Source organism: Sminthopsis crassicaudata, chromosome 6 (genome assembly GCF_048593235.1).
Source record: "Sminthopsis crassicaudata isolate SCR6 chromosome 6, ASM4859323v1, whole genome shotgun sequence".
NCBI lineage: Eukaryota > Metazoa > Chordata > Mammalia > Dasyuromorphia > Dasyuridae > Sminthopsis > Sminthopsis crassicaudata.
Window position 1 is genome coordinate 34,544,215 of NC_133622.1, and position 25,973 is coordinate 34,570,187.

At 34.8% G+C, this 25,973-nt stretch overlaps 1 long non-coding RNA gene and 1 pseudogene across 2 annotated transcripts in view; both read right to left on the reverse strand.

Annotated features, from left to right (window-relative positions):
- LOC141546919 (uncharacterized) overlaps nt 1-25,973 on the reverse strand; it is a 79,512-nt gene that overhangs the window by 19,187 nt on the left and 34,352 nt on the right. The window lies entirely within an intron of this gene.
- LOC141545910 (syntaxin-8 pseudogene) lies at nt 20,782-21,618 on the reverse strand (annotated as a pseudogene).

The following is a 25,973-nucleotide window of genomic DNA, read 5'->3' on the forward strand; positions in this document are numbered from 1 at the left end:
CTCCTCTTGTCAGGATAAGCAAAAGTCCTTGCCCCACGTGTGGACGCCAATTGTAGCGTGCTGTCGTCTCTAGAAGCTGCTGGATCGCTCTCTGGGAAGAGATCTGCTGTGTCTTCTACTCAAATCTCTCCGACAGATTCTTCTTCCTGTAATGAACCGTTGTCTCCAGGCAGTTGCTGTTAACTCTTGTCCAAAGAAGTGACTTCCCTTCCTGCAGAGAGCCCCGTCAAGCCTGATGCAATTCAGAGTCTTTCTTCTTGAATCCTGGCTCTGAATCTCCTCCAGCTCTTATCCTTCTCCAGGCCGATCTGCCCTCTGCGCCCAGTGCTGTCTCTTTTTATCCTCCCAGAGAATGGGCATGGGATAATGCAAGGGCTTCTGGGAAGAACCACCCCAGCCAATGAGCTTGCCCCCTCTATCAAGTCAACCTGAGTTCTCACCTTGTAATTGTCCAGAAAACCTCAGTTCTCACTTAGTAATCCTAACATCTCCCCCTTTCTTTTGATTTAGAACATAGGACAGTCATGACCTTGAAACATAAATCCATCAATATGGGAAGTATTACAGATAATTACATAAATGACCTTGAAACATAAATCCATCAATATGGGAAGTATTACAGATAATTACATAAATTACATAAGCACATAGTAACATAGTAACGTAACACATGCTAGAAGTATATAACATAATCATAAATTGAAAATTTATAAATGTCCATAAGTCCATTGTCCATTAGTCTCATCTTGTGTGAGGAAGTCCAATGATTCCTGCTGGTTTTTAAAGTTCTTTAACAGTCTTCTTATTATCCATGCTCTTTCAGTGTCAGATGTTTCTTAGATCTTCTCCTTTATTTTGAGGCCTTTCTCTTTTTCTGTCTTTCTCTGATGGACAAGGCGAATATGACTTGTTGGCACCCATCTGATTCCTTCTCCTGCTGAAGAAATACAAGCAAACCCTCTCTCCCAGGCAGTTAACCTATCTAATTACCTTCTATTTACCACTTTCTAAATCTCTTCTCATCATCTGGCAATTACATTGGAGTTGTTTGCACTGGACACAGCCCTGTTGGTTTAAAAGGCCTGTATTCTCCCCAAGTGTAATCCATTTTTACAATCTGATTGCCTTTTGGCTCACTTATCAGGTAATCCCTTTCTGCCATGTGATTGCTTTTCTGCTGGTTGATTAAATCAGAGTCCTGGCCTTCTAAAGGTTCTTTGGGTATAACATCAGCTGCCATCATGCCCCAAGTCTTTTTTGCCTGGGGCCCTGAACCTGGGCCCCTCATCCCATTTCCCTGAATTATTCTACACTCTGATGCCCAATGGAATCCTCTGTTGCATTTTGGACATGGGGTTTTAGGTCTTCTCTCACCCTGTCTTTTCACTGTATCTCCAAATCTACACTGAGCTCTTAGATGCCCAATTTTTCCACATTGAAAACATCGCCGAGTTTCTCTAGAAGTCCCTTGCCAGGAGGGACCCTGCCTTTCCACATTCATCATTGTCCGGGTGTAAAAAGCATTTGTTCCCACTGTAGCACAGCGTCTTATGATCTCCTCTAAAGGAGCATCTTTGTCTAATCCCCATATAATTCTTTTGCAAATCTCATTAGCATTTTCCTTAGCCAGATGTCTGGTCATTGTTTCTGTAGCTGAATTTTCTCCAATAGTTCTTTTGACAGCAGTTTGCAAACGTCCCACAAAATCTGCAAAAGGTTCATTGGGACCTTGCTGTATTTTAGTGAAAGCCTCTCCGCGATCTTTCTGTCCAGGGAGGACACCCCAAGCTTTTATTGCAGCCTTAGCAATTTGTTCATATATTGTCATGGTATAATTAATCTGTTCCGAATTCTCTCCATACTGACCTTCACCAGCTAAGTGCTCAAAAGTGAATTGTGTGTTAACTCCTATTTCCAAATTGCATCTGACTTGAATTTTACATAATTCATGAAATTCCGCAAGCCATAATAAATTTTCTCCAGGTTCCAGGCATATCCTTGCTATGGATTTCCAATCATTCGGGGTTAGGACTTCATAAGACAAACCATCTAGTAACATTTTGACATAAGCTGATGTAGCCCCATAAAGGGTACAACCTTTTTTCAAATCCTTAATTTTATTCAAATCTAAAGGTGCATATCTTCTCCTTTTTTTACCTACAGAGTCAGTATTTTCAATCACAGGATATGCATGTATAAAATCACTTATATCCTGTCCTTCTCTCTTAGCTTTAACCAATGCTTTTTCTAATCTTGTCATAGGCTTAGGCTTCTTCACAGGCAATTCTGTTTGTGTTTCTGCCTCTTCCCCTCTTTCTTCCTCCATCTCTGAAGGTGGGGTTGATGTGGGCCTGTCAATAATCTGTTCTCTAGGCAGGGTTGAAGCTTCTTCAAGAGAATCATACCATAATTCCTCATTTAAATCCTCTTGCTCTAGGGAAAGATCTTGATCTTTCCTTTTTTCCTCACACTTCCTCCTCTGTTCATTTTTAGAACTTTTCCTTCTCCTACAACTTGCTTGATAGTTTAAGGCTAATTGAACTATGTTGTAGATATAAAATACTTCTGCAGAAATTGAACGAGGCCCATTTTTTGCTTGAAATTCTTTCATTTCATATCCCACTAGCTTCCATTTATCTACATCTATCTTTTCTTCCTCTAAGAACCAAGGGGATGTGCGTCTTAATGCAGCCAAGAGTTTAGCAATCTGTACCCAGGTTACAAGTAAACTCTGCTCCTCAATTATGTTGATTATACTCTCTATAGTACCACTCCTGAATGGAGCTGAGGTTGCTTCTGGGGCTGGGGTTGAGTCGGCTGAGGTCCAGGGATTGAATATAGCTAACATCTGCCCCATTTCAGCTATAAGAGATTCCTGGTTTAGCCCTTAACAAGTTAAGTTCCTTATTTATCTATTAGCACGCTCACTTAATCTTTAACAAAGTTTCCTCCTTACTCACGGTTCTGGGTCAGAGAGACTGAGATCTAGATCGGAAGCTTTTCCACTGGAATCAGGACTGTATCTGTCCCTGTTCGGGCGCCAAATTGCAAAGGTCTGGTCTAGCTCCTCTTGTCAGGATAAGCAAAAGTCCTTGCCCCACGTGTGGACGCCAATTGTAGCGTGCTGTCGTCTCTAGAAGCTGCTGGATCGCTCTCTGGGAAGAGATCTGCTGTGTCTTCTACTCAAATCTCTCCGACAGATTCTTCTTCCTGTAATGAACCGTTGTCTCCAGGCAGTTGCTGTTAACTCTTGTCCAAAGAAGTGACTTCCCTTCCTGCAGAGAGCCCCGTCAAGCCTGATGCAATTCAGAGTCTTTCTTCTTGAATCCTGGCTCTGAATCTCCTCCAGCTCTTATCCTTCTCCAGGCCGATCTGCCCTCTGCGCCCAGTGCTGTCTCTTTTTATCCTCCCAGAGAATGGGCATGGGATAATGCAAGGGCTTCTGGGAAGAACCACCCCAGCCAATGAGCTTGCCCCCTCTATCAAGTCAACCTGAGTTCTCACCTTGTAATTGTCCAGAAAACCTCAGTTCTCACTTAGTAATCCTAACATATTTCCATATTAGATATGTTACAAATGAAAACACAGACTACAAAAGAATGAAGTTTTTTTAAAAAGTATGTTTTGATTGGCATTCAGATTCCATCTATTATTTTTCTAGATGTAGGTGGTATTTTTCATAGGTGCTATGGAATTTGTCTCAGATCACTGTATTTTTGAGAATAGTCCAGTCATTCAGAATTGATCATTATATAATATTGTTGTTACCATGTACAATGTTCCCCTCATTCTGTTCCCTTCACTTTGCATCAGCTCATATGAATGTTTCCAGGTGTTTTTGAACACATCCTGATTTTCTTATAATGTGATAGTATTATAGCAAAATCATTTAATGGGCAAATTCTCATTTTCTAATTCTTTGTCACCACAAAAAGTTGTTGTAAACATTTTTGTATTTATAAATAATTTTTCCTTTTAAAAATATCTTTAGCCTATAGACTTGATAATGATATTTATGGGTCAAATGATATATGTACAGATTTATAGTCACTTGGGCATAGTTCCAAATTCCTCTCCAGAATGGTTGGACCAGTTCACAACTCCACCAAAAGCTCATTAGTTCCTTGTTTTTCCACATCCTCTATAACATTTGTCAATTTATTTTTTCTGTCGTATTAGCCAATCTAATAAATGCAAGGTGGTATCACAGAGTTGTTTAATGTGCATTTTTAATCAACAATGATTTAAAGCATTTTTTATATGACTATAGATAATTGATTTCTTCATCTGAAAATTGCCTATTCATATCCTTTAGCCATTCATCACCTGGGGGATGAAAGAGTATATCTCTATGAAAGTATATGTTCTTTGAAGGAAAATGCTGGATTTAAGAGATCCTGTTTCTAATCCCAACTCTCTTAGAATATCTAAACTTGGACAAGTCAAAGAATATTACTGAACCAAGATTTTCTGATCTTCAAGATAGAGATTAGGACAATTGATTTATAAACTCAAAGTCCTCAATTTTGATATTTTAACCTTAAAACCAAAACTATAGCATTTTACAAAACAGAATACCAAGACATTTTATAATGTCAATCTAGTATCCTTATTCCTAAGAGGAAATGTGGGGTAGTATGGAGAACAGCAAACCTTCTTTATTTATGTCTTACCTGATTTACTTTCTCTTTGACAGGGTGAATCCCTTGGACACATATTCTTAAATCTCATTCACTCCTTTACCATCAAGGAGAATTCTCCTCTTGTCACCCTCAATCTTTTGCTGATATTGAACCTTTCCCTATCTGCCAAATGTTTCCTTTTGGCCTACAAATATCTCAATATCTTCCACATTCATAAAAAATGTTCTTAGTTTCTCCTATCATTCCTGCTATCTCTCATCCTACCTATTTTCTCTCTTGGCTAAATTCATTGAGAAGACCCTTTACAATTGGTCCCCTCTACTCCTCTCATCTCTTTTCTAAACCTGTAGTGTGGTTTCCAATTTTGTTATTCAACTGAAACTGTTTTTTCCAAAGTTTCTGTTCACTTTTTAATACTCCATTCTGACGATCTTCTCAAATTCTTTGTTTCTTGATCTATCTACAGATTTGGAGACCATGACACTTTTTTTTCTCTTTTTATGACATTAGTTTCTCTTGGTTTTTAGCCAACCTTTTTGAACATTCCTTTCTCAATTTCCTTTGCTGAATCTTCATCCAGCAAAACTACTGATGATTGCTATTTTCCAAGATTCTGGCTCTTTTTCCATTCTCTGACTTTTATCTCTTTTCTATATTATTTTGTTTAACGATCCCATCATTTCCTATGCATTCAATAATGATTCTAATAGAGAGTTATCCAACCTTAACCTCTCACTCAATCTTTAGTCAAAGCACAACTAATTCCATTTCTCCCACAAAAAGATCTCTCCTTTTCTCAGTTTCTCTACTACTATCTAGGATGCTATCATTCTGTAGATCACTTGGGTTTGCAATCACAGATTCATCCTCAAACTTTAAATGTGACCATTACATATATTCTAATGCCAAATTTTGTCACATCTACCATTGTGTCTTTTTTATATGTTCCTTTCTCTTCACTTATATAGTACTTGCCCTTGGGCAAGTTTTTACATATTCATGCTTGCCCCATTGCAATAGTCTTTTGGGTTTTATCTCCCAGTCACAAATATTTTCCTGCTCTAGTTTTACCCTCCAGTTAGCTGCCAAAGTGGAAAAGAGATGACCATTTCATCCCCCTATTCATCCCCCTATTCAATAAACTTTTTTGGCTTTTCTTTGCCTCCAGAATCAAATATAAAATTACCCATTTGCTTTTTAAAGTCTTCATAATCTTAACTCTTCCAATCTTCCCAGTTTTTTTCTAAATATTACAACATTCCATAAACTCTATAATTCAGCTATGTTGTTCACTTGATGTAAACATGATACCCGTGGTCTGACTGTGCCTTCTCACTGACTGTGTCTCTTTAATGCCATCCCTCCTCATCATAGTCTACAGGCTTTGGTTTTCTTTGAACCTCAGCTCAAGAGACCTTTCTTATAGTACTCTAGTTGCAAATGCTTTCTCTCTGAGATTACTTTTCATTTGCACTGCAAATATAGCTTGTATGAATATAGTTATTTGTACTTTCTCCCTATTATAATATGAGTTCCTTGAGGGGACAGTCCATGTATTTTCCTTTCCAGGTAATCCCTGTATTTAACACATTACCTGGAATATTTGAAGTCTTTAATTGATATTGCCTAAATTACTAAACTTTGAAAACTTGTAATCCATCTATGGTGCTTCTCCAATAGTAAACTATACTATTCCCCATCTAGCTACTGTACTCTAAATAATTTACATGTCTTTTTTGTAACTAGGTGCAACATTTTAGTGTACCAGTGGGAGATAGTACTCAGAATTTTTCATTTTAGAAACAAGTAAAACTAAAAATACTGAAACCATTTTATATAACCCAATTTTGAGAGTTATATTAGTCCTCAAGTATAGTCTATGGACTCATGTTGTTAGGAGCCCTTCAGAGTGCTGTGATTTCACTCAAAAACCTAAGTGATCTTACAGGCTACTTAGAGTGAAGCAGATCTTTAGATTCCAGTTCCTTTCAATACCTGAATTAGCTTGATCTTATAGAGTGTACCTATTTTTCTTTTAGAATTTGTCTTTTTATATATTAAAGCAATGTGATTGCTCTCAGATATGGTCTATTTTCCCGTATCCTTCAATTCCCCCCAAACAACATTATCTTATATTTTTGTCATCTGGTGTATAATAATATGAAATGATTTTTTGGAGATAGAGAAACATTTTCTAATTTAAATTTAACAAGTGAAATTCATTTTACTTTAGCTAATCCTATCAGATTTGTTTTGTAAACAACATAGGCAAAGTTTGGAATTTGAAACACATGGGATTGTAACTTACCTCTGGTAAATCTGAACAGCACAAAAGACTGATTTTTAAAAGTAATTTCAAAATCAAATTTTAGATAATAGTTTGAATGTACTCACCACCAAAACTTTTATCATAAATGCTAACACAAGAAAGCACTACACATGTAAATTTCTTTTCCTTTTTCTATTATCCTTTGAACACCCCATTAAGGAGAAAATAACAGTACCTCATCAAAAAGCAAACACAGGGACAATGAACAAGTGTGACAAATGATAAAGTATATGGTGAGGTAGAAAATGCCCTATTCTTATCACACATGACCTCAATTGACTCAAACATCAAGATATATAATCTTGGGAAAGTTATAAAGCTTAACCCACAGTTGTCTGTACTACAAAATGAAAATAATAATATTTTTATTTTCTGCCTCATAGTGTAATCAGGAAGAGAGTACTTTATGAACCATAAAACACTTTTATTGTTCAGGGATTTTTCAGTCATGTCCAACTTCATGATTGCATTTAGGATTTTCTAGGCAAAGATGTTGGAGTAATTTGCTATTTCTTTCTTTAGTTCATTTTATAGATGAGGAAACTGAAGGAAACAGAGCTAAGTGACTTGCCAGGGATCATACAGTCATCAAGTGTCTGAGGCCAGTTTTAAACTTACAAAGAGTCTTTATTTATAATATATTTATAAGAGTCTTTATTATTATTTTATTATATATTATTATAATATATGTTATTATATATATTATTATATTATTATATATTTATAATATATTTATAAGTCTTTATTTCTGATTCTAGGTACAGCACTTTATACATTGTACCATCTAGCTTCCAAAGCAGCTTTGTATTAATATGAATAATTCAGTAATTACTTGTCAGGAATGTTGTAAATGATTTTATTATAGTTCTCAGAAAAGAGGGCAAAAGAAAAAGAAAGAAGGTAGTGCCAGTGGTTAAGATGAGGAATAGTTCCAAGAGGATAAACTCCCTGGAAAACGAGTGGCTTATGTGTTCTTGGAACTTTTTTTTTTTTTTTTTTTTTTTTTTTTGAGTTCTGAGCAATAGTAGTAGCAGGATAAAGATTTATATGGTACTTTACAGAGTATAAAATTATTTGTATAATGCATCTAATTTGATGTACTACCTGCCTCAAAAGATTGATGTATTATCTTATTGTACAAATGAGTAAACAGAAGCTCAAAAGATTTAATTAATTTTAACAAATGCATTTCTGATTCCTATTTTTTATACAATTTCATAATTGTATTTACAGATAATTTAAGCTAAATATAAATATTTGTTATTACCCATTTCATTTTTCAATTATCTCTATGACCTTTTCACATTCATCTCTGTTAGCATTGGTTATAATTATAAATTCTAAGAGAACAAGGGCTACTTATTTTATGCTTTAACCTAAGAATGTCAAAATAGAAGAGTACTCTTGGATGATGAGAAATGTATTTAAGAGCATTTTGATTTATTTGGATGAAAGCTATCACTTTGATATGTAAGCTATACATGGAAATTCAATACATAAGTTCAAAGGAGGGAACAGTTATTTTCATATTGTTCTCAGAATTGTTCCAGTCAGCCCCATTAAGGAATACAAGTGACCTTGTTTCTAATTATCAGATATTTTACCTAAATTCTTGTGATTGTTGACATTCATAATAATGTATAAAGTCCATTTATAGGATAAAACAATCATATAATGGTGGGAGCACCCAGGAATTCATGGGAAGAAAAAAATAAAGGAAAGGAAATCAATAACAAAACTGATGAATCAGAGATGTAGCTTTGGAGTGGAACATTGTGGTTGAATCATTTTAGTCCTGTCCAACTTTCTAGGATCCTATTTACATCAAGTCTTCCAAATCCTTCATTTTATAGTTTAGGGAATTCAGCCCCAGAGAAGTGACAAGACTATTCCAAGATCCTCTTGTGAAAGTAAAATTTAAAACTTTCCCTATATAAGATGAAGCTACTTTCTACCATCAAAAACAGACAAATGTTAAAGGAATAGAGCTTTGGATTTATCTTGCTTTGTGGCAAATGTAAAGCATCTTTCTTCTCCTTTTCACATTGGAAGATATGAATTGCTAAAGATCCCTTTACCAGCCTAGTAAGATTGGTAGTGCCCATACTTGGCTAGTAATCTGAATATTGAACGGCATCCTTATATAACCAACAGTTGGTGCACAAAATTTATGATCTGTTGGCAAAGGCTGATGATTTGGAAACTGAACTTTTCTATTTCAGTAGATGCCATTGATTCTCTTTAAGATCTCAGTTCCCATCAGGAAGTGGTTGTTTATTTTAACATGGAGTCCTTTCTTTCCACTGTCTGCTGGTTTCAGGATAGTGCTTTTCATCCAGCATTGCGAGCAAAAGCTTCAGCATGTGGCATGAAAATTTGTAAACTGCTGGTGTGAGTCATATTGGTTAGACGCTATGTTAGCTGCTGGAAACCCCTCATTGGTGCCTGCTAGGCTGAGATAGTTGAATAGTGTGATGCAAGCTTTCTCTGGAGCAATTGCTTTTTTATTTAGGTTACAACAGCTAAGTTGGGATTTCCAAGTTTAATAGAGAGAAAGCCATCTGTTGTCCTAGAATATGACTAATCTGAAAGGTTTGGGGCTCATAGGTGAGGACACTAGACCATTGGGAAATTCTGTTTCTTTAGCAATGTTCAGCCTTGTAGGAACAATTTTTAATCTGGATATTATCTAACAGCATGAAGACTAATAAGAATTTATCCTAGGTTTGAGAATTATTTCTATCCTTTTGATAAAAGACAAGACATAAACTTCATATCAGTATCCATATCCATACTAATTGAGACTTCATGCACAAATAAGAAATAAACCAAACAACCATTAATGCATTGTTTGTGGGGTTTTAATGAACTCTAGACTTCTCAATATCATCTCATCTAATTACATGTTTAATAAAAGCTTTTACAGTTGCAGGATCAATTACTTTTAATCTCTACATCAGTCATTCCAGATGGTTCTCATTATATAGGAAAGATAGCTGTAAATTGAAATTTTTGAACCTATAATGCACACCATGCTTTTCTTAATATAGACAAGTCTTTCTGCAAAATAATCAGCAGCAATAGGAAAGGTAAAATAATCCATTTCTCCTGTGAATGTCATACAAGCATTGAAAATAATTTTTTGAAATATTTTAATGAGGTGAGTATTGAAAAATAGTTTCAAAAACTCTAAACTTTTATCTTTGTAGGAGAGGGTTTAGTTGCCAATTGTAGTTTGAATATTGGCATAGAAGTAAGGAATTCATCAATTTTACATTTTTCATCAAGGGATAGAATTTATTAGTAGTTTCTTGTTGTGATGAAAAAAATACAAGTTTCACTTATTGTACTTGTTACCATTAAATAGAACACAGTCATGGCAAAAGTAAATCCATCTTTTCAGTTATTCCTTGTCAGAACTGATAAATTTCCTGTAATTTTAAAATTTTAAATAACTTAATTTGTAGTTTGTCAGTTGATTGAGCATATGAATTTCATCTTCAGTTTTTATTTTAATTCATGAAAACTCTGAAAATTCTTCTGATTGTTATTTTGTTTATTTTTTAATTGGAAGATAGGATTTAATAGGAGTGCGATCTCCATGTAACATGACTAATTTTAACTTTTACTGAAGTCAAATATTTCTTTCATTCCTTTTTTCTCCTTTTCTGTTCTCTCTCTCTCTCATTGCTTTCTTCAAAATAATCACAAAATATCATAGTATCTGCACTGAAAGACAAGAACCAAACTAAGATAATAAACCTATGAAACATTGCATAATAAGAATGAGTTTAATAATAATATATTAATATGGAAAAAATCACAAAACATTGTCACAGAAAATCTTTGCTATCAGATAGAAAGTGGAAGAGATAAGTAAAATGCCAGTGGAGAGAATATTATATAAAAAAAGACTGACTAAAATTTTAGTAACTGGTAGGATTTTGATATATGGCAAAGTAATAAGTTATTGAAGATAAGAATAGTAAGAGCAGGACTGCATTGCGCAAAGAATGTTTGAGAGACAGTGAATAGTTGGATGTAGTAGAAATCAAATATTAAGGAAGACTGGGAAATAAGGGAGAATGGTAGAAGTCTTTGAATACAAATTATTTGAGTTTCAAGTCATGATTTTTTTTAATTACAACATTTTTAACTGGACATAGGTTCCAAACTTTTAAAATATTATAACCATCTTTTAATAATAAACATTGATATACCCCTTTTAGTATATATTGATTCAGAAAGTTTATGATAAGAATCATCATGAATTTAGTAATGATTTTAAATGAATATATATAAGTTTATATATACATAAATATATATTTAAAATATAATATATATATATATATATATATAATATGTATATATAATATATAAAAATATAAATATAGAGATAATATAAATTTCATTAGTCACAATATCAGGTTATATTTGAAAAGTGGTTAAGACATACACAGATATTTATATGTACACATTTTTATGTGGGAAGTTATTTAGTCCATTAGTAAGAAGCTATATTGGCTTGCTCATTATATTGTTATAGAAATTTTATCACAAAATAAAAATAAAAAGTACAATGATTGACACAACATAAAATCTGAGGATCTTTTTCAATACCAATCTTGGGGTTCTTGGCTCACAGGTCGTGAATTATATTTGCAGACACTGGGCAGAAAGGAGAAAAACATAATTTTGTAAGGGAGTTGTATGATGAAGGAAATATTTTGTGAATATTGATCTAAATAAAAGATATATAATGCTTCAAAAGGTGAGAGATTGAAGGCAATCACATTTGCCCTTGCCAAGACTATTGGGTTTATGCCCAGGTTTTGGCTGAGGTTCAAACATATTCTGGGTATCACAGAAATCTTTTTTTTTTTTTTGAGTTAAACACCACACAAAAAGCACCTTTTTTCCTGTGTCCTGACTTTGAGATGTAGAAAAACTCTCTGAGGAAATGTTAGGACCAGTGTAAAATATATGTCTTTATAAAAATACTTTAGAGTGCCTACATATGAAAATACTTATCTTATTGGATTCTAAAAATTTTATTAGTAAAGAAGTATAAAAGTTTTTAGGATATGTAATTTTATCAATATAGGGAACTCTTGCTATATAAATTTTTACTGTAAAACAGTAGAAATTGCTTCTATAACAAATCACTATGTTTTATATAGAGCATTATATAATTTTCTAGATTTATTGAGCATTCAAGTGACATGTCCAAGGTTAGACAGCTAATATGTTTCATAGTGAAGAAAGGAATCTATGTCTTCTTGGTAGCCTTGTAGTCTCTAAACTATAGTGCCTTATAATTCTTAATATCCATATTTTATAGATGAGAAAAATGAGTTCACTTCAGTAGTGATTTGTACAGAGAACATGGAACAATTGGGAAAGGGAATAAGCGATAACAATGTCTGTTGTAACCAGAGCATATAACCAGAACATAGTGAGTACCTCTCAAGTCTTAAAAAAACCATGATAATTACTGAGCTCTTTTCGTGCTTCACATGGACACACAAAGGAGAGTTACAGCAGAAATTTAGAAAATAGCCACATAATGATCAAATTCCAATGTTTTCTATAATAATTCTTTAATGAAGCTTCTAAGAAGAGGAAGAAAAGATAGAGGAGGAGGAGAAAGAAGAAGAGGAAGAGGAGGAGGAAGAGGAAGAAGTTGAAGCAGGTAATGAAGATTAAGACGATGATAACAATGAAGATCAATAACTGCAACAAGAATTCTATCAAGGATGGAGTGTAGAGAAATTTTTAGTGACCTTTATAAAGTTATATAATCATGTGACTCCAAATATTCACTAGTCTGTTCCCTAAAGATAAGGTACATTTACTTTGAAAATATCTATATACTTTTGTGGTTTTAAATGAAAATGAAGAGTTCTTTTAAAAATACAGAAGAAGGAAATGAAAAAAAAAGTGAAAAGAGCAAATGGGAAGCCAGACCATTGCCAATAAGTTAGTGAGTGAAGAATACAACACAAGGAATAAAGAGAATGACCAGTTATCAGTTCTTTCTACACAACAAAGTCCTATAAAATAAAAGGAGAGGGATCTGGGCCCAACATGATGAAAAACAATAATATTTTTTAATCAAGGCTTAAAATGTAAGAATGAACAATTCTTTATCAAGATTGATAATACAATATCTGGAAAATATGTTTTTGCTTGGAGGCTTGCAAATCTAAATTAAGAGCAAAAGCAGTCTGTTTATCAAGTCCCCAAATCCTACAAAGTAATTTGGATCTGCCATATGTTTGACCTTGTCCAGTAATTTAACACAGCTCATGTGCAAAATAATGAAGTTAAACTAGATGTCCTATTTTTTGTAGGTCTTTTCTTGTTTTAAATCTATGATTTAATTAGACAAAATAAAAATGAAGACACTCAAATTCATAGGAAAACCTCCCACTACCCCAGCAATAAAATTTATGGGAAATTGTTCTACAGTTAGAATGGATCATAAAGGTTCAACTTTCTCATTTTTCATATAAGAAAGAGGCCAAGAAAAGTATTGTGACTTGCTCAAAGACATACAAAAAGAGTAAGAACTGGAATTAGATTTCAGGTCCCATGATTCCAATTTCAGTTTCTTTTACATTGCGGTCTTCAAAGATCTATATGAAAAATACACAATGAAGGTAACAAATATAAGAAACTAGAGAGTTCTATAATTTAAAAAATATTTTTGAGATGTTAAGACCATAAGTTCAGTGATTGGAAAATTACTCTGAATGAGTAAATCTTATTTTAAAGAAACAGTATTGTTATGAGAGGAGAGGGATTAGAGCCAAAATAATATGGTTGAAGTAGGGTAGAGAATGGAAAAGATAATTCTATTGAAAATCTTAGTGGAAAGAAAGAGAAGCTATAGAAACACTTCAATACTATTGACCAGAAAGAGAAAAAGGTGGAAAGTTTGGGAAATAAATCACAAATTTGGCGTAATGACAAAATATAGTCATGGAATACTAGATATTCACTAGAGCTCTTTCTCTGTAATGTCTGGACAAGCTCTCTGGAGGACCTTGGGATCAGCCTGAGTCCTTGATCTTAGTGGAGGAGTGAAGGAGGCAGGAGATGCACAAGGATGATCAAAGAAGAAATCCAGAGTCTTCTTTGTGTCTGTGTCTTTGTCTGAGAGAGTCCTCTGTCTCTGTGCCTGAGATGGTCATTCCCAGTCTTCCAGCCCTTAAATACTTCATTACGATTACATCACTATAGCAACTGAGCATGTGCAACCATCCCATCATCATATCACATTAAATATATGTTTACAGAACCATTATCTCACAATTTAATTATAAGCACCCTGCTATCCTTGATTCATGTATACCTTTTCAGAGTTCCAGCCTTGGACAGCAGCTGTTATAGCTGACTGTCCTATGTTAACTATCTATATAAATGGCATACCACTAGAAGGATTGGTAGACAAAGGTGCAAATTGTACAGTCATTAGAAGTGCTAGTGGGCGCAGTCAGTGCCAAAGGTTAAGGCAGACATCTATATGTCTGGCGAGGATCAATAGTAGTTGAAATTAGTGCTGCCCCTATGATATGGACATTTGAAGATGAAACAGGAGTTTTTACTCCTTTTATAGATGAAAAAAATCCCCATCAATTCCCCAATGGGGAAGAGACATTCTACAGCAGTTAGGATTACAATTGAGTACTTTGGTTTCTTAGACAGGGCTGCTGTTGAAGGCCTGCCAACACTTTCACCTGTTTCTATCCAATGGAAACCTGATACACCAGTGTGGATAGAAGAGTGGCCCTTAGGTAGCGATAAAATTCAGGCCTTATTAGATATAGTACAGGAGCAACTTGACCAAGGACACTTACAACCCTCTCTAAGTCCTTGGAATTCCCTTGTATTTGTTGTAAGAAAAAAAATCTGGAAAATGGAGGATGTTGACTGATTTCAGAAAAGTAAATGAACAGATGGAAACTATGGGAACTCTTCAGTCTGGACTTTCAGATCCTACTCCACTGCTTACAGAATGTAATTGTTTCTAGTGTATCCCTTTAGATAAGGAGGCCATGAAAAAGATTTGCTTTTTCAGTGCCCAGTGTTAATTTAGCCAAACCTTATAAAATATATGGATAGACTTTGCCACAGGGAATGAAAAATAGCCCTACTATGTGGCAAATGTATGTTGCTGCTGCTCTTACTTCAGTAAGACAAGCATTTCCAAAAGTTATGCTGTTACATTACATGGATGATATCTTGGGGTGTGCACCTGAGGAGCAAATTTTAGAAACATTTCTACAAAAGACCATAGAAATATTCAGGAACTACAAATTGCATATAGCTCCAGAAAAAAATTCAAAGATATGCTCCTTTTCAATATTTAGGAAATGAAATATATTCTAAGGTGCTTACAATACAAAAACTTTCTTTAAGAAGAGAGAAGTTGGACACCTTAAATGACTTTCAAAAATTGATAGGAGATATCCAATGGTTGTGTCCAGTGTTAAGCTTAACTACCTATCAATTGCAATCAGTATATGACAGTATATGACACTGCTTTAAACTCTCCAAGTCAGCTTACAAAAGAAGCTCAAGAGAAGTTGAACTGACTTTATCCAGTGTGACTGAAAGAGTCATTCAAAAACCCTTGGAAATATCAGTTTTTGCTACAAAAGAGGCACCCACAGCAGTCCTTCATCAAGGAGACAGTGTGATAGAGTGGGTGAACCTTCCAGCACAATCAGAACAAAGCCTTACTCCTTACCCAGTGCTTGTGGCTAAAATTTTATTAAAGGCCATTAAGTGATTAGTACAATTATCTGGGATAAGACCTGGTAAGATACACCTTTTATCCTAATGCACAAATTCATGTATGCTGTGAAACCATCCCAGAATGGCAAATTTTATTGGCCATGGCTCCAAATTTTACACACAGGTCTCCGCTAATTATAACCCAGCTAATACATAATTGGCAATGGATTTTTGAAGAAAAGTTTTCTAAGATTCCTCTTAAAGGACCAACTATTATGCATCCAAACATAACATTTGTGGTGTATACTCACATGACTTAATTATAAAGAGAGTAGTAAGAACTCCTTTTCAGTCCAAATGAATTGTATGCAATCATTTTAGCTCTTACTTATTATTCAGAAGATATAAATATAATAACTGATTTGGCCTATTCAGTAGGTGTGATACAAAGAATTGCCACAACCCAAATAAAATTCATAGCTTTGTAATATTCAATTTGCTCTCCAACTATTTCCCATATATCTGGCTCTAATTTTTCTATATTTAGGAGTCCAGTGATCTGCTTCCAAGTTACCAACAAACCTTGCTTCTGTTTTTAACCTAACTATGCATTCTACATCCTTTGGAGTGAGAGAGCCTCTTGTCTTAGTATTTGCTCCATTTCAAGTGAAAAACAAATATGACTAGTTTAGCTCTTACCAATGTTTCCTGCTTGTCTATTTTTATACTCACACTATCTATGGGTCACAGGAACTTCTCCACTGAACTCAGCCAATCGAGTCAGTTGAACTGCTGAGTGTTAAGTCCTTATATCCAGAGCCTCAAAATGTAGTGTGCTTCTTTCAGTGCCCCATGTTGGGCACCAAAATGTAATGTCTGGACTAGCTCTCTGGAGGACCTCAGGATCAGCCTGAGTCCTTGGTCTTAGTGGAGCAGTGAAGCAGGCAGGAGACTCACAAGGATGGATAGTCAAAGATGAAGTCCAGAGTCTTCTTTGTGTCTATGTCTGTGTCTATCTGAGAGTCCTCTGTGTCTGTGGCTGAGAGTGTCCTTCCCAGTTTTCCCATCCTTTAAATAACTTCAGTACAATTACATCACTACAGCAACTGAGCATGTGCAACCATTACAGCATCAAATCACATTAAGTATATGTTTAGAGAACCATTATCTCACAATGAGTAGGTGCTGGAACTCTGTCTTCCCAGAAATCAGCCAGAGTCAGGATCACCTAAAATCTTTATTCTTGGTCTTTTGGGGTCGCTGTCAGAGGATTAAATCTAGCAATCTCCACACCACCTTCCTCTCTCTCCACCGCCAAGAGAATGCCTCAATTTCCTCCTCCTACTCCACCCACACAAGTCACTTCCAAGCCAGCACAGAATAGTTGGGGAGGGTCAACCTTCAAACATGTTAATAGAGAATTGTCCAATTGGCAATTAGTCTCATGTGCTCCATTATCCAAGTACATTTGCTCAGTTCTAGCCCTTTACAAGTAGGTGCTTAACTGTAAGTACCCTCTGTCCTTGATTCAAGTACAACTTTTCAGAGTTCTGGCCCTCTATATTTCCTTGTTAAAGACAGAGAAATAATGTTTTGATTAAATAATAATTTTATCCTTAAAAGATGGAAAAACCTGTGAGTGAAACCTGATTGTGTCTGCCATGGAGAGAGTATTTTCAGTGGTTGAAATGATTGCAAGTTTGGAGGAATGAGAAATGATGCATAAATTATATAATAGAGGAGGAAACAAGGAACAATATGACCTGTAATCTAGACATAGGTAGAATCCATTTCAGAGGGGTAAAAATTGTAGTAGTCAAATGTTCATGAACTAAAACCCTACAAAGAAAATTGCCCAAAGAGGATTGGAAAGATTTCTTTATATTTTTTCCTCTTTATCTTCCTTCCCTCTTCTTCTTATAAAATCAATAAAAAAGCAAAACAAGAAGCATCTCTCTCTCTCTCTTTCTCTCTCTCTCTCTTCTCTTTTTGTGTGTTTCTTTGTCTCTGTCTTTGTCTTTATCTCTGTCTCTGTTTCTCTCTCTCTAACTTCCTTCCAACAATCGAACAAGAAATAAGAAAAAAATAAAATCCTCATAAAATATATAGTCAAACAAAAGAAATTTTCAAGATAATGATGCCCCAAAATATTCATCACATCCAGCGTTTTGAATCTATCAAGGTGTAGATATCCTTCATTCTCTGAAAATGTGGTTTGTAATTGGATTTGATAAGACTTCTCAAATATTTCAAAGTTGCTTTTTAATAATGTTATCATTATATATTTTCTGATTCTGCTGGCTTCTCTCTATATAAATTTAGACAGATTTTTAATGAAATTATCCACTTTTGTATTGCTTATGGCATGCTAATATTTATAAAGGGCTGAAACTCTGAATAGGTGCACTGGAATCAGACAACCGGGCACTTAAGGCTAATTATCTATTGGACAATACTCTATTAGCTTGGGAAATCGCCCTTCTCACTCTTCTGTGATGGCTCAATCTTTTGGTGTATATAGATAATAGTAGGAGGGATTAGGGGGAGGAGTAAGACAAGCCAGAGTCACTTTGAAGAAGGACAATGAGAAGGGAGGTAGATCTTTGGAGAGTGTGTGGCAGTTTGTCAATCCCCTTCACTTCTCTCTCTAAAGACCAAAGGCTTTTGCTTATCCTGACTCCGGCTGATTCTGGGGCTTCCTGGGGGCTAACCCGAACTTCACAAATATTTAATTATATTAACATACCGTAATTTATGCAGTAACTCCTCTATATAGGAAAGATTTCAAAGAAAGTCAAAATTTATAAAGGGAATCACTTCTGAGGAGTCAGAAAAGTGGGAATTATTTAGAAAAGTTTTTTGAAGGATACAGAAGTTATTGGCCAATTTATCATTTTAAAAATATAGGAGAATTAGCAGGTAGTGGAAGATCAATACATATATGGCATAATCCTATAAGATTAGTGATAACACTAATGCTTAGAAAAAGAGAAGAGACTAAAAAGATAAGCTTAGCAAGAATTAGAGAATTAGAGACATAAAGAATATTGCAGAAATATAAGAGCACTGGAATTTAGATGTGAAAGGTCAGTAAATAAATGAATAATATTCAATTAATGCTCACAATAAATGTAACATGAGCAGATATTGTGATTAGCCCTAATAGAGTTCTACATCCTGACTTGTAGTGACCAGAATGGAGAGATAGTCCACCTAACATTGATTTGAGGAAAGTTTATCTTTTAGAAGTAGGCAGATTGGGAAATCTTTGGAAAAGAGAGTCTTGGAAGGCTGGGAAAGACCTGATATGGAATAATGAGATATTATAAGATCAATGTGAAACGCTGTTGCTGTAGTTCATGTGTGATACCTTTTTGCTCCAGACACTTTAAAACAGGACCCTAGGATATTCAGTAAATATTTATGGAATTATAGTCAAGAATAAGAGTACAATTGAATCCAGCCTCAGTGGGCTATAGTAGATCTCCCTGATGGTTTAAAAGAGCATGCTGAGAGAAGATGAGGACTATGGGATTGTTTCTTTACCCTGATTATTCATATATAGGGTGAATTGTTTTTCCCACTTCCTAGATAAATTGACCCTAGAAATGTTTTCTCCTATCTAATCCCTCTGAAGGCATAGGAGATTATGTCTATGTGTGTATGGCATATGAGCAAGTGTATGTGCTGGGGGTGGAGGATAATAATGGGAAAGGGACTGACCTAGCAGTATTTAGAAAGATGCTGCTGCTGGGTTATTTCATTTTTCTGGATGAGTTGTCTTACAATTTTGTCTTAAACAAATACTTTGTTATTTGCTTATTTTGCATAATCTGTGTACAAAGAATGTTAAGACTCACTCCATGATTTGCTTAATTGATTATCTCAGGAAACCCAAATAGACTGTGCAGAGATGAAGAGAAGTAGCAAGGAAGCTGTACAGTCATGCTGTATATGAATACAGGTTCCAAATAACTCTTCCCCTTTAAGTTAGTAGTTAGGAAGAGAATACTTGCATGCTAAGTTCAAATCACTAGTCCCAGGAGCCTAATTTATTATAAAACCATTGATCTAATTGTGGAAGAACAAATCGAGTCATCTAACCCAATCCTTTTACTTTACAGATCAGAAAAGGTCATTCATGCCTTCTAAGTTAAGTGATTATTTAAAATCATAATGATATATCTATATATCACAGAGTACTGAAAGAATAACAGAGAGCAAACACAGTATTGGAGAAGTTTCAAGTTTATAATTTTCAAAAAAGTGGAGAGGAAATAGCCAGTTTCTTTGATTTTGATTTTTGAAAAAAATTCTAGAAATTATTATTAAAAAGACAGTGAATATCAAGAAAAAGAAAAAAGGTTGATCACAGGGAGTCTTTTTTTTTTTTTGCAAGTACTTATTGAATCTTTTTATTCAGTTGTTCAATTCCATGAAACAAGAAGTCTTTTTGTCAATTAAGCTGATCTTCTTAATATGTGTCTTTTCTTGCTCATTCATTCCTATAGTTGCTTGTTTACACTGTTTAGAGAACTATAAAATTTGGAGCTACATGGATCTTTAGAGGTCATGTAGTTCAACTCTTTTTTATTTTTTATTTTTTTTAAGATGAGAAAAGTGATTTGGGCCAGGATTTGAACTCAAGTACTCCAAATGCACCATTTCATTCTGTTTCTCCTACTTAGTATGACCCCCCCCTCCATCTTCTGCCACTCAGATCAACTGTGAGATCCAATTCCATATATACTTTCTTCATGAAGCTTTTTTAGAATAACTCTAGTCCTAAATAATATTTCCACTGAATTATAAATTCTTGCTAAGACATATATAGCCCATATATACCATTTCATACTTAGATGTTGCCCCAATTTGATTCACTAGTAGTTTCACAAATGTACACACTGAGAAATCTAATCCTTTCATGTTGATTTATATGTGAAAGTAATACTATGTGTACATTATTTACAATAAAACTACTAGGAATTGTCATCTCTTTAATGTATATAGTCCACATTATAAATTTGGTTAGCACCCAATGATCATTAAAAGACCACAGCATCAACATAATATTGTTCCATTTATTTACAGCATTGCTTCATTATTAAAGGCATTTCTGGGATTTGATTCCATCATTTAGAGGGTCCATCTGCAATTGCTTTTTAAACCATGTTAACTGGTTGGCCAGACAGCAACTACCACAATTGCAATGAGCAGCAGTCCAATTACCACCATCATTCCACAAGATGATGATTTTTTGTCTACAATTGTCACTTGTCTGGTTTGATTACATAGTCTTTCATCTGTCTTCTCTACCAGGTTAGCAAGATCATCAATTATCTCATTTTGCTCATCGAGTTCATTCCCAATCTCTTGCCCCATTTGTTTCTGCCGATTTATAATTGAGGAAAGAGCATCAAGGCCAGCATCTTGCTCTTGAATAATTTTCTGCTGCTGTTGTTGAAGATCATCAAAGCCCAGACCCCTCGTCTCCTCTGGCTCCTCAAAAAGCCATGGATTAGACGCAATTCGATTAGTAGTTTTCGCCATCAGACTGGACCTGATCAGATCTGGTTCTGTACTATTATTCTTATAGGATGCTTGCAGTAGTCTTTCACGGGTAACAAGGTCATCCAATAAGTTCTGTCTTCGATCCCCTTCAAGCTGTGTTATCTGATGTGTTGATACAGCTCTTAGCAATAAGTCCTTCAAAAGGGTGATCTTTTCCTTTAAATTCTGCAACAAAGTTCAGATTGCAACAGTAAGCTTGGTTATACTTTCTCCATTTCTTTCACACTGGTTGCGCTGTTGAATTTTCTCAGCAATTTCTTGTGCAATATAACAAGTGGAATCATATGTAGACAACCATGGGTCCGGCGCCATGACGCTGCCTCGGCTGCTTCCCAAAACTTCCAGGTTCGATCACAGGGAGTCTTAATTGCTTCATCTAGAATCAGTTGTGATCTTACCTCTTATTTCTTATTCCATTCTTGTGAAAATATGGTGACGTGGTCCAGTGGTGTCAAACACAAGTTGAAATGGGGGCCACTAACCTGTATGTAAGGATTTCTGTAAGCCTCATATTGTAAGTGGTTGAATAGCTGGACAGAGCCATTATTATGCTCAATGTCACCTTGGAAAAGGTTGAGTTTCAAGGAGAGTCCCAGCATTTCTCCCTGACCCACATCTACTTACTGTTTTTTATCAATAACCAGACTAATACCATAGATATCATGTCTATCAAATACTCAGGTGACCCAAGCCAGGGACGTATTAATGATGCATCATGTGCTAAAATTAGAGTGCAAAATGACTTTGATAAGCCAACATATTGAATTAAATCTACTGAAATACACTTTTATAAGTTCAAATATAAATAACATTTTATATGGCTCCAAAAGTCTGAGATGACGACAATGTGACTAAAAAGTGATTCATGTGGAAAAAAGATTTATTTATTTTATTTTTGGTGGTTTGTCACCTTGTTGTGAATCAATAGGATTATATAGCAGCTTTAAAATGAATGAGGAGTCATGGTGTTTGGGACTCAGGAAATGAAAGTTTCTCTGGACTTTGGGAGCTAAACAGGTCAGAGGATAGAGTTCCCATGTCTGGAGTCAAATATGTTTTAGACACTTGCTATTTGTGTAACCCCAGGCAACTCACGTAAGCCTGCTTTACCTCAGTTTCCTCATCTGCAAAATGAGCTGGAAAAGGAAATGACAAATCACTCTCACTCTAGTATCTATGCCAAGAAAACCCTAAATGGAATCACAAAGAGTCAGATATGACTAACAAACAATTAAAGAATAATAAGTAGACTTTGGATGGTTGCTTTAGAAGGACCATATCTGTAATATAATGCTCTACTTTTTGCAGCACTTTTTAGGAAGGACTTTGATAATCTTAAAGATGTTCAGTGGAGAGTAACCAGAATAGAGAAAGGGTCTTAAGATCAGGTTATGTAAAAATAATTTTAAAATAAACTAGAACTGTTTGGCCTGGAGATGAGAAAACATGGAAGTAATGGAACTGTGGCAGAGGACGGGGAGGAGTTGACATGTTTATCTTTAATTATTTGGAAACTGATCGTGTCAAAGGGGACTACACTTCTGAATGATCCTTGGAGAAGACAGAAAGAAAAGTAATCATTGGCAGTTTTAGAAAAAAATTAGTTTATTAAAGAAAACTTCCTAAAGATGATATCTGTTCCTAAATGAAATGAAACAAAATGACTGTTTTTTTTCTCTCTCACTGAAGATGGATATTGGAGAAGTTGTTCATATTCAATTATTGGTTGGACTTGATGAACTCAGAGACATTCTTTCTCTGGCAGGCAGAGCATGATTGCTAATCTTCTGGCTTCAAAGCTGGTCTTCTCTCCACTACAAAATCAATTTCCTTTCTCTTGAGGATGGTAGAAGTAGAACAGATATTACAGATGAATCCCTTCATTTTAAGAATGAGACAAGACCTACATAGTGTCAGTGACTTTCTCAAAGTCACAAAGCTGTAATACCACTGAGTGTGGTATCCAAGTCTCTGGGTTAAGAATCTTTCCTTTATATCATTCTACCTTCCTTAGGAGAGGAACTTAGGCTTCTATTAAGCCCCCTGCATTTCCATCTATATATGTTGCTCTCTCTAGATTTAGTTCTAGTTTTAGTTCTAGTTATGAAAGTGTCATTGAGAGAAAAGATGATTTTCATGTAGATTGATTGGGAGATAGGGGAAGGGAAAGCAAAATTTTCTCCATAAATAATATGGTGTTTGAAATCATTAAGGTAGCTTATGGTTCTGAATGATTTTGTAAATCATGCTTTATAGATTGAAAGGCCAATGCTTCCATTTTATTTATATAACAAATCTAGTACTGGAACTTCAGTGAACAATTTTGTTCTTCCCTTGTTATAGGTCTTTTTCCTCCCTTCCTCTCCCCCTTTCTCCTTTTATCCCTTTCAGTTTCTTCCTTTCTTCTCCTCTCCCTTTCTTTCCTCTTATTTTTTCTCCTCTCTTGTCCTTTTGCTCCTCTATTTTTCTTTTCTCTCCTCTCCTCTTCTTCTCTTTCCAACTTCTTTCTCCCCTACTCTCTTTTCCTTTCCTATTTTGGCAGCTTATATGCTATTTCACTAAATTTCCTATCAGGTGTTAACATCTTTAGTCTAGGAGCACTCCAATTATTTTCTAAAAACTCCTTCCACTTAGAAGGCGTGTGGATGTTTTGGATACATGTATAATATTTTTTCATTGAGCTTAAATGTTAAAAAGTATCCAGAATCCATATGACTAGTAGTAGACAACAGATTCCTCTTGCTTACTCCATCAGCCATATTCTTATCTGAATCAATACTGTTTTAAAGGGAAAAATAATTATAAATTTCAAAGTCCTGCATGGGTATGAATTATTGATTTTTCTTAATATGAAGAATAAAAAATAAATAAATAACAAAATAAAAAGAATATATAATAAATAAGAAAATAAATAACTTTTCTTTCTTCCTCCCCTCACTCAACACCTCATAGGAAATCTTCATCTTTCTTTCTTTTTCTTCTTATAATCTTACAGCTTATTAAAATGACTTTTGTTAGAGAGAGACTATGGGGACAGGAGCCCAGATTTTAATTCCCCTTTTTCTACTTCTTATGTATGTCCTCAAATCAGTCCCATATCTTTTATACTTTCATTTCTTTGTCTGGAAGTGATAATGCAATACTTGGACTGCTAACCTCATGAAAATATTAGGAAGGAGTACTTTATAATCTGAAAAAGACCAAGCCAATGTGAATTAGTACTATAATTCTACTGCTTCTTCTACTGATTATTACTATTACTACTTCTCTTCCTACTAAATGGAATTGGACCTTCATTATTCTATGGTCAAAGGAAATAAATCTTTTCAAATCCATAACAAACAATAGAAAATATTGATCGATTAAATAATTTGCTTAATAATGGATTCATAGGTTTGTGGTATAAATGGCTTTCAGTTTTTAGATATAGGTTATTTTCAGCTATAGCTTAATTCAATGGACCTTATCTCCTGTAGCTGAATGCTATGTCTTGGGGCCCTCCTTTCTATTTAATTGGAGGTGGTAAATTGACCTCATGGCATGTGCATAAATGTGGGACCTTTTAAAAATAGTTTCACACTCGGGTTATTTTAGTCACTTTATTGAGCTGACAGGTGGAGGGTTATGTTGGAAAGCACATTGTACTGGGAGCAAGGTCATTGAGACTCAAAAACTAGCTCTGACAGAAACCAGGTGTTTGGGGCTGGGCAAATCACTTTTTTGGATCTCAAATTCTTCTTTTTAAAAAGGAGGAATTGTAGCAAAGCAAGGTGAATGACACGCCCCAAGCTAAAAGCCTGTGATTCTGATGCTTAAAACAAATCAATTCTTTGGTGATCCACTGAGGCTAGGTGTTTAAGTTAGAGTTAATTCTATGATATAGTAGCAATCAAATAGTTAATCTCAAAAATATCACTTAGTTGATCATAAAGTAGAAGACAATTATCTATTCCTTTCCTTCCTCCCCAAAGGGAACAGAAAATCTTTGAAAGGATTGTTTCATTTTTATCTTTTTTACTCCCAGCTCCTAATACAGTCCCTGGCAAGTAGATTATTAATAAATGGTTGTTGATTGAGTTACTGATTTTCCCACAATTAATGGAAATTCCAATATTTCTCTTTCTTTGGTTACTTAGTGAATTTACAACTACTATTCCCCATGAACCTCACTTAAAAATATCATTATTATTTTCAAACTACTTTCTACTCATAGAGTCTATCTTTTACTTTTAAGATAAAGTTTAAGATAAAAGTTTGGGCAGTCCTACTGTAGGCCATTATTAGTTGTTCTTTTTCAGTTATTTTTCATTCATGTCTGACTTTTGGTGACCTCATTTTGGAGTTTTCTTGACAAAGATACTGGACTAACTTGCCATTTCTTTCTCCAACTTATTTTACAGATGAGGAAATGTGAACAAACAAGGTTAAGTGATTTGCTCAGAGTCCCATACTTAGGAACATATTTGAACTCAAGAAGTTTTCCTGATTCCAGATTTGGCACTTTACCATTGTGCCACATAACTTATCCTGCTGTTTAATGCTAACTATGGGTTATGTTTCTCAGGACACTTAATTTAGTGCTATTTTGATCCTGAAAAAAATATTTTCCCAAACTGGAGGTGGGTAAGTTTTTAATTACTTCATTTCCATGGAAAGGAACATGAGATGTCTAAACATTTTTATAATCT